Source organism: Pituophis catenifer, unplaced genomic scaffold, assembly GCF_029215685.1.
Source record: "Pituophis catenifer annectens isolate HBS135680 unplaced genomic scaffold, rPitCat1.0.hap2 SCAF_5, whole genome shotgun sequence".
NCBI lineage: Eukaryota > Metazoa > Chordata > Lepidosauria > Squamata > Colubridae > Pituophis > Pituophis catenifer.
Window position 1 is genome coordinate 76,543,875 of NW_027256885.1, and position 8,978 is coordinate 76,552,852.

Here is an 8,978-nt window from a genome sequence, read left to right on the forward strand (position 1 = left end):
GTTGTAAACGTATTTAAGAAAGGTACTGTAAAGTATTCAGTTGATGATAAGCTACCATAGTGTGTGGAGTTGCTACCATTGTGCTATCATCGTTGGATGGATCTGCTACCATCGTGGTTTGTGAACCAGAGTGAGTTTGTTATTCTAACCAACTACTGTTTGTGTGGTAAGAAGATTTTTGTATCATTGGACTGATTTAACTGGCAAAGACTTGGATTGATTTAAAGACTATGAGATTGTTTTTCACTATAAAGTAAACTTTTGATAAACCAGTTTGCACACCTCTTATTCATTGCTCTCAGCAACGTTTCTCTGTGTTCTACACTCTGCTGGTTGGTAACACAACAACAATATCCTTAACATAGGCCATGGAACCCATCTTGGTGGAAACCAAGTACAGTAGAATGATTCTGCCATCCCTATACAGGCGCACGGAACAACACTCTTCACCTTATTTTCGCAGGCCCTCCTTTCGGCCAGCAGACACAGGATTTATTTATTTATTTATTTATTTATTTATTTATTAATCAAATTTCTATACCACCCTACTCCCGAAGGACTCAGGGCGGTGAACAGCCAAGATAAAATACAGATAGTACAAATATTTAAAAATCCCTTAAAATTATTAAATATTTCGGCCGAAACACAGATTAAAACACCCAATTTATAAAATCACAAATTAAAAAATTTAAAAAATGGGAGTTAGGCCAGGCCAGCTTGCTGAAATAGAAAAGTTTTGAGAGCACGGCGAAACGTGCGCAGGTCCGGGATCTTCCGTATCTCTGGGGGGAGCTCGTTCCAGATGGTAGGTGCCCCCACAGAGAAGGCTCTCCCCCTGGGGGCCGCCAGTCGACACTGTTTGGCCGACGGCACCCTGAGGAGCCCCTCTCTATGGGAGCGTACTGGTCGGTGAGAGGCTATTGGTAGCAGAAGGCGGTCTCGTAGATACCCCGGTCCGATGCCATGGAGCGCTCTAAAGGTGGTAACCAAAACCTTGAAGCGCACCCGGAAGACCACCGGGAGCCAGTGCAGCTCGCGCAAGAGGGGGGGTCACATGGGAGCGCCACGTCGCTCCCATAACCACCCGCGCGGCCGCATTCTGGACCAGCTGGAGCCTCCGGGTGCTCCTCAAGGGGAGCCCCATGTAGAGAGCATTGCAGTAGTCCAAGCGGGAAGTAACGAGAGCATGAGTGACCATATTTAACGAGTCCCGATCCAGAAAGGGACGCAACTGGCGAATCAGGCGAACCTGATAAAAAGTCCCCCTGGCCACGGCCGTCATGTGCTCTTCTAAAGACAGCCGTGAGTCCAGGAGGACACCCAAGTTGCGAACCCTCTCCGTGGGGGCCAGTGACTCGCCCCCAATAGTCAGTGATGGCACCAACTGACTATATCGGGATGTCGGAAACCACAGCCACTCGGTCTTGGATGGGTTGAGCCTGAGTCTGTTTCTCCCCATCCAGATCCGCACGGCCTCCAGGCACCGGGACATCACTTCAAGGGCATCATTGGGGTGGTCCGGGGTGGAGATGTACAGCTGAGTATCATCAGCGTACTGGTGGTACTTCACCCCGAAACCACGGATGATCTCACCCAGCGGCTTCACATAAATGTTGAACAGAAGGGGCGAGAGAACCGACCCTTGTGGCACCCCACATACAAGGGGCCTCGGGGTCGACCTCTGCCCCCCTGTCAACACAGACTGCGACCAGTCAGAAAGAAAGGAGGAGAACCACCGTAAGACGGTGCCCCCCACCCCTAACTCCTCTAGCCGGTGCAGCATGCTACCATGGTCGATGGTATCAAAAGCCGCTGAGAGGTCTAATAGGACCAGGACAGAGGAACAACCCCTGTCCCGAGCCCCCCAGAGATCATCAACCAATGCGACCAATGCCGTTTCCGTGCTGTACCCAGGCCTGAAGCCCGACTGGAACGGATCCAGATACGACGATTCATCCAGGTACTGGGGGAGCTGTCGCGCTACCACACTCTCAACAACCTTCGCAACGAAGCGAAGGTTGGAGACTGGACGATAATTTGCCAACACTGCCGGGTCCAGGGAAGGTTTCTTGAGGAGAGGCCTCACCACCGCCTCTTTCAAGGCGGCAGGGAAGACACCCTTGGGTTACTGCCAGAGGACATACCCCAACAGAGCTGAACCCCTCTGTCGAGGGATGGCTGTTCAGTTTTAACATAGTTGGCCTCTTTGACTCTTCTTTCAAACCAGTGGTCCTCTCTGTCTGGAATATGAACTTTGCTGTCTTCAAATAAGTGACCCTTGTTTTTCAGATGCAGGTAGAGTGCTGAAGCCTGTCTCAATGCGTTTGTTCTCCTGTGTTGTGCCATGCTTTTGTGAGCTGGTTGTTTTGTTTCCCCAATGTACAGGTTTATACACGTCTTACTGTATTGCACTGCATATACCACATTGCTTTGTTTGTGTCTGGGTGTCTTGTCCTTGACATGGACAAGCTTCTGTCTTAGTGTATTCCTGGGTTTAACGTGTACAAATATGTTGTGCTGGTTGAAAATCCTTCTGAGTTTTTCAGATAATCCTTCAACGTATGGAATGACAACATTGCTCCATTTGTTGTTCTGTTCTTTGTCTGCTATGGAGGAGCTCCTTGTTGTGGCCTCGCCCTCTGAGCCTATCTCATCGGAGGAAGAAAGCTCCGAACATGAGGAAGAGGAGTCAGCCAGGCCTCCCTCTCCAGGCCCCTCCCCTCTGGCACTGTCTCAGGTGCTGGCCGAGGAAGAGGAGATTAGCCAGGAGCCAGGTGTCTCGGATGAGAGCGAAGGAGAGCCGTCATTCCTGGATGCACGCCAACGAAGTCGTGATAAACGGTTGCAGCAGTTAAGGAGGCATGCTAGGGATTAGAACTGAGTCACTGGACCACACCCCAGAGACTATATAAGAGAGGGTGGTGGCTGGTAAAACCCCGTGACGAACAAAAACGAACTTTGGCTAGTCACTTGAACAACGTCTGAAGCTGCTGAAAGGGATATTGTTTTTGCTGGACTATTTGCAATGCGTATGTAATTTTCTGTTATCTGTTGCAGTAAAAGCTCTTGGCAGACGGTGATTATATTGCTGCCAAGTTTGAGATAACGACCTGTGTGCGTGCCAAGTACTTTCTTAACCCTCGGCTGGCTGTGTTTGTGTGTGTGTGTGTGGACGGGGACAGATCACTCCTCTTGGACCTTTTTCTGGATTTGATGAAGGCTCAGTTGGGATAGCCACACGTTCTGAGGGCTTCCTTGATATCTTTTTGTTCTTTCTCTTTTCCCTCTTTGCTGGTAGGTAGACCTTCAGCCTGGTGGTGTAGGGTTCTGATTACTCCTAGTTTATGCTCCCGTGGGTGGCAGGAATCAAAATGTAAATACTGATCTCTATGTGTGGGTTTTCTGTATACTTCAATGTTGAGGCTTCTGTCTTCCTTAATGTGTACTGCACAGTCCAGGAAGGCCAGACTATTTTTTTTAACATCTTCCCATGTGAACTTAATGCTGCTGTCCACAGTATTGATGTGTTTGGTGAAGGCTTCCACTATCATCCACATACTTATACCAGTGAGTGGGTAGAATTCCTGTGAAGATGTTTAGGGCATTTGTTCCTATTTCTTCCATGTAGAGATTGGCCACAATGGCGAACACAGGTGAGCCCATGGCACAGCCGTGTTTTTGTCTGTCGAAACCTTTGTTGTATTTAAAATAGGTGGTGGTCAGGCAGAGGTCCAGCATGGCACATATGTGGTCTAAGCTGAGGTTAGTTCTGTCACCTAATGTGATGTCTTGTAGCAGTCGTATCTTCACTACCGTGACTGCTTCTGTTGTTGGAATACAGGTGGAAAGTGAAGTCACATCACAGGAAACCATTGTTTCATCAGGATCCAGTTTTAGTTTCTGAACCTTGCTGACAGAAGTGATTCTGAGGATACAGATATACCCTCAAGTTACCTCAACAACTCTCAGAGAGCTAGTGACCAATTCTCAGAGTGCTAACTACTGGCTGACTGCAAAGAATATAACTTCAATCAAACAATCAGAATATAGCCTGAAGGTACCTTGGAGATCTTCTAGTCCAACCCCCTGCTCAAGCAGGAGACCCTATACCATTTCATATAGGTGGCTGTCTAGTCTTTTGTTAAAAACCTCCAGTGACGAAGCACCCACAACTTCTGAAGGCAAGCTGTTCCACTGGTTAATTGTCCTCACTGTTAGGAAGTTTCTCCTTAATTCCAGGTTGCTTCTCTCCTTGATTAGTTTCCATCCATTGTTTCTTGTCTTGCCTTCTGGTGCTTTGAAAAATAAGTTGACCCCCTCTTCTTTGTGGCAGCCCCTCAAATACTGGAATACTGCTATCATGTCACCCCTAGTCCTTCTTTTCTCTAGACTGGCCATACCCAAATCCTGCAACCGTTCTTCATATGTTTTTTTCTCCAAGCCTTTAATCATCTTAGTTGCTCTTCTTTGCACTTTTTTCAGAGTCTCACCATCTTTTTTGTAATGTGACCAAAACTGGATGCAGTATTCCAGGTGTGGTCTTACTAAGGATTTATAAAGCAGTACTAATACTTCATGTGATTTTGATTCTATGCCTCTGTTTATACAACCGAGGATTGTATTAGCTTTTTTGGCTGCTGCCACACACTGCTGGCTCATGTTTAAGTGATCGTCCACTAGGACTCCAAGGTCCCTCTCACAGTTAGTGTTTTTGAGCCAGGGTTCGCCTAATCTGTACTTGTACCTTTGGTTTTTTCTACCCAGGTGTAAAACCTTGCTTTTCTCCACATTAAATTTCATGTTGTTGGATAGGGCCCATTGTTCAGGTCTGTCAAGATCTTTTTGGATCCTGAGCTTGTCTTATGAGAAGTTGGCAATTCCTGACAGCTTAGTGTCATCTGCAAATTTGATGAATTCCCCTTCTATTCCCTCATCTAAGTCATTTATGAAGATATTGAAGAGTATTGGTACCCCACTGCTTACTTCCCTCCATGTAGATGTAGTACCATTAAGGACTACTCATTGAGCATGGTTTGTCAGCCATTTACAAATACATCTGGTGGTGATGCTGTCTGTCCCACATTTTTCTAGTTTACCAAGAAGTAAGTTGTAGTCTATTTTGTCGAATGCTTTGCTGAAGTCTAAATATACTATGTCCACGGCATTTTGCTGGTCTACTAATTTAGTTACTTTGTCAAAGAATGAAATAAGATTGGTTTGGCATGATCTGTTTTTAACAAACCATGGCTGGCTACTACCATGTTTCCCCAAAAATAAGACAGGGTCTTATTTTCTTTTGACCCCCGAAATATGGCCTTGGCCTTATTATCAGGGGTCTTATCCCTGAAGAGGGATAGGCATGGCCGGTTCTTGCCTGCAGCATTGCCGGCAAGGATCGGGTCACAAAAAAACCCCTGAAGTTGTTCCGGGCAAATCGGGTGCAAAGGAGAACTCTCCGTGGGGAGCGAGAAGGGCCAAGCGACAGCTTCCCAGCAGGTCCCAATGAAGCCCTGCAAGAAAGGTGGCCACAACCGGAGGACTTGAAACTAGGCGCGACCGGAGTTGCCTTTGCCCCTCCTCCACTTCGGGACGCTTAGGGTGTCAGGGCAGCTTCCCTCCCCCACCCCCAGGATGCTGCTGGGGCTCCTCTTGATATGGCTGCTGAGCTGTTCGATCAGCTTGTGCCACGGTTATTTCGATGCCCCGCTTTATCCGGAGATGTCCAACAGGAAGTTGCATCACTATTTCGTGCCTGCCAACTCAGAGAAGTCGCTGGGGGAGCTGGAAAACAAGTTTCGGCAGGGCCAGGAGCACGAGAGCCACGATGAGAGCCACCTCAACAACGACTTTCTGGGAATGCTGGTGCATGTGCAGGCCCTCAAGGAGACCGTGACCATCTCGGCCAGCCTGCAGGACAAGTACGAGCTGCTTGTGCTCACCGTCCGGAGCCATGGCGCCTGCCTCAGCTGCCTCAAGATAAAGTATCTCAAGGGCTGAGCGGGAGCCGGCGCCTCGCTGGGCTTCAAGCAACCCTCTCTTTCCCCCCCCCCCCCCTCAGTGGCTGGCCACGCTGTCGGGTCTCTTGTTGGCCACGCTTCCCCACGAATGGACAGACTTTCCTCCATCGCATGCTGACTGGGCATGGCAGGAGCTGGAAGTCAGGTAAGACACGTGTCTCACTTCTCCACCGTGTCTTACCTGAGTTCCAGCTCCTGACATGCCCGGCAAGAGGGGGAGAAGAGATGGCAAGGGGAGCCCTGTCTCGGTCCATGCATCTTGCTTCTCTGCTGCCCACACCCCTCCCCACCTGCCACTCCCCCTTGCCGGCCAAGATCGGCAAGCCAGATTCGGGGAGCTGAATGTGCTGCTACCGCCCAGGAGGAGAAGAACGTCAGAAATGGGCTCTCTCGCAGCGCCTCCTCTCTCTTCTTCTTCCAAGTGGCAGCGGTGCATCCGGCTCACCGAATCTGGCCTGCTGATCTTGGGTGGCAGCAGCTCTGATGTTCCCCCTCACTTTCCCCCCTACGCATGTGTCTAAGTATTGGGGGGGGTTATTTTCGGGGGGGGGTTATTTTAGCGCATGTGATCGAAAGCCCAATTGGGCTTATTAGTTTCGGGGAAACACGGTAGGTTTTTTTTTTATTATTTATATGCCGCCCTTCTCCGGAGACTCAGGGCGGCTTACAATGTGTTAAGCAATAGCTTTCATACTTTTGTATATTTTATACAAAGTCAGCTTATTGCCCCCACAAACCGGGTCCTCATTTTACCTACCTTAGAAAGGATGGAAGGCTGAGTCAACCTTGAGCCTGGTGAGAATTGAACTCGCAGTAATTGCAGGCAGCTGGAAGCTAAATACTACCTTTAACAGTAGCATTAGTCTGCTGCGCCACTCAGTTATTACTTTATATGTTTCTAGATGTTCACAGATCTATTTTTTAATTATTTTTTTCCAGTATCTTCCCAGGTATTGATGTAAGGCTGAGTGGTTTGTGGTTTCCTGGGTCTGTTTTTTTCCCTTTTTTGAAGATGGGAACTGCATCAGTTCTTTTCCAATCCTCTGGTGGTTCCCTGGTGCTCTAGGATTTTTTAAAGATATGGTACAATGGTTGTGAGATAACATCTGCCAGCTCCTTCAGAACTCTGGATTGTAATCTATCAGGTTTCGGTGATTTATATTAATCAAGATCAGACAGGTGTTCTCTTACCATTTTCTTGCTTATTTTAATTTTTATTTCTAGTTTGTCTTTTACAGTTATGTGTTTGGTAAGTTGGGCTATAGTTTCTTTTTGCATGAAGACTGATGCAAAGAATGAATTAAGCAGCTCTGCTTTCTCTCTAGTGTCTGTGTCTGTTACTTCCTTGCCATCTTCTCTCTTAAGTGAACCTGACTCGCTGCTCCGACATTCCTACCCCTGGGTATTCCTCACTCCTATTGGTTCGACTGAGTGCCAATCATTTTCCCTCTGTATCTTGGTCACGCCCACACCGTCTCCGCTCGGGCAGTCTTTTCACTCAGTCGACTGGATTAGACTTGAATGCTTTTGGTCTTCACGAATTTGGTTATTTCAGTGTTTTGTTTTTATTTTGTTAACTTTAAATTTGGCGCTTAATATCGTCTCGAGGGCTGCGCGTCGTGGGATTAGCGGAAGTTCGGCGCTGGGTGAGTTGGTGCTCCCGGGGCTCCGGGGCGCCAGCCGCCGCTTCGTTTAATTTAACAGCAGCGCTTATGAGGCTTGCCTTTGGGCACCTCTTGCAGCCATTTGCCGCGGGTGTAAGAGCTGGTTGTCTGGCGTGCCGGCAGAACCGCCTTCACCCTCGCAGCCCTCGGCGCCTAAATAGCGGCATCTGAGTCACTGCCTTTGTTGGCATACTCAGCTTGTCGGGAGGACGCTTCGCGGCGGTTGATTCTTCCCGCCAGAAAGATTTGTTTCCTTGTATGCGGTTCGCTGAGGGGATCTCCCATTCGCGACTGCCATTTTGTACCGCTACTTGTCCGCTTGCCATTTTGAGGACAGCGACATTGGGCGTCTTCCTGCAACACCCTCTCGCCTGCATTACCAAGGCGGTGAGCGAAGCGACGGGCTGCAGACATGGTTCTTGCATTGCCCTGCCTCCCGCCATCGTTCTTCACCTCGGAAGTTACTACAAAGGGAAGTCTGATTTATTCTGTTTTGAGGGGCCCCTTTGCGTGGGAGTTTATCAGGAGAACTAATTTCCTTGCCCCTTATCAGGCATCCATAGATGATATTTGTCAGGCGGCCACCTGGTCGTTGATTTCATCATTTGTCCGACATTACCGGTTGGATGTTTATGCTTCTGCTGATGCCGCCTTCGGCAGATGTGTTTTGCAATCTGTAATTTCCGGCCGTGGTCAGGGGATGGCTTCGGCCCCCGCCCTTGGGACTTGAGCTGGGGTATGTCCCAGGGGTAGGAATGTCGGAGCAGCGAGTCAGGAAAATGGATGTTGGCTTACCTGAACATCCCTTTTCTGCTCGCTGCGACGACATTCCGTCCCGCCTGTGGTCCTGCCATCGCCTGGCCTTGGGTTGGGGTTTCTCATTTGTTCCCTCTGCAGCTGTTAGCGTTCCGCCTCTGGTCTGGAGGTCTCTGTCTACCTGTTCCTTGGGGTGTATTAGTCTGATATGGAGGACGCCTTCGTGAAAAGACTGCCCGAGCGGAGACGGTGTGGGCGTGACCGAGCTACAGAGGGAAAATGATTGGCACTCAGTCAAACCAATAGGAGTGAGGAATACCCAGGGGTAGGAATGTCGTCACAGTGAGCAGAAAAGGGACGTTCAGGTGAGCCAACGTCCATTGAAATCTCACCAGGCTCAAGTTTGACTCAGCCTTCCATCCTTCCGAGGTAGGTAAAATGAGGACCCGGATTGTGGGGCCAATAAACTGACTTTGTATAAAAAAAGAACACTGCTTGGGGGGGCCGAAAGCCCTACTAAGCAGGTATATACAAAAGTATG

At 48.9% G+C, this 8,978-nt stretch overlaps 1 protein-coding gene and 1 pseudogene across 1 annotated transcript in view; one reads left to right on the top strand and one right to left on the bottom strand.

Moving 5' to 3' along the window:
* LOC139317720 (la-related protein 4B-like) overlaps window positions 1-8,978 on the top strand; it is a 324,479-nt gene that overhangs the window by 72,524 nt on the left and 242,977 nt on the right. The gene's annotated exons all lie outside the window — the stretch shown is intronic.
* Window positions 2,098-5,009, bottom strand: LOC139317717 (uncharacterized; annotated as a pseudogene).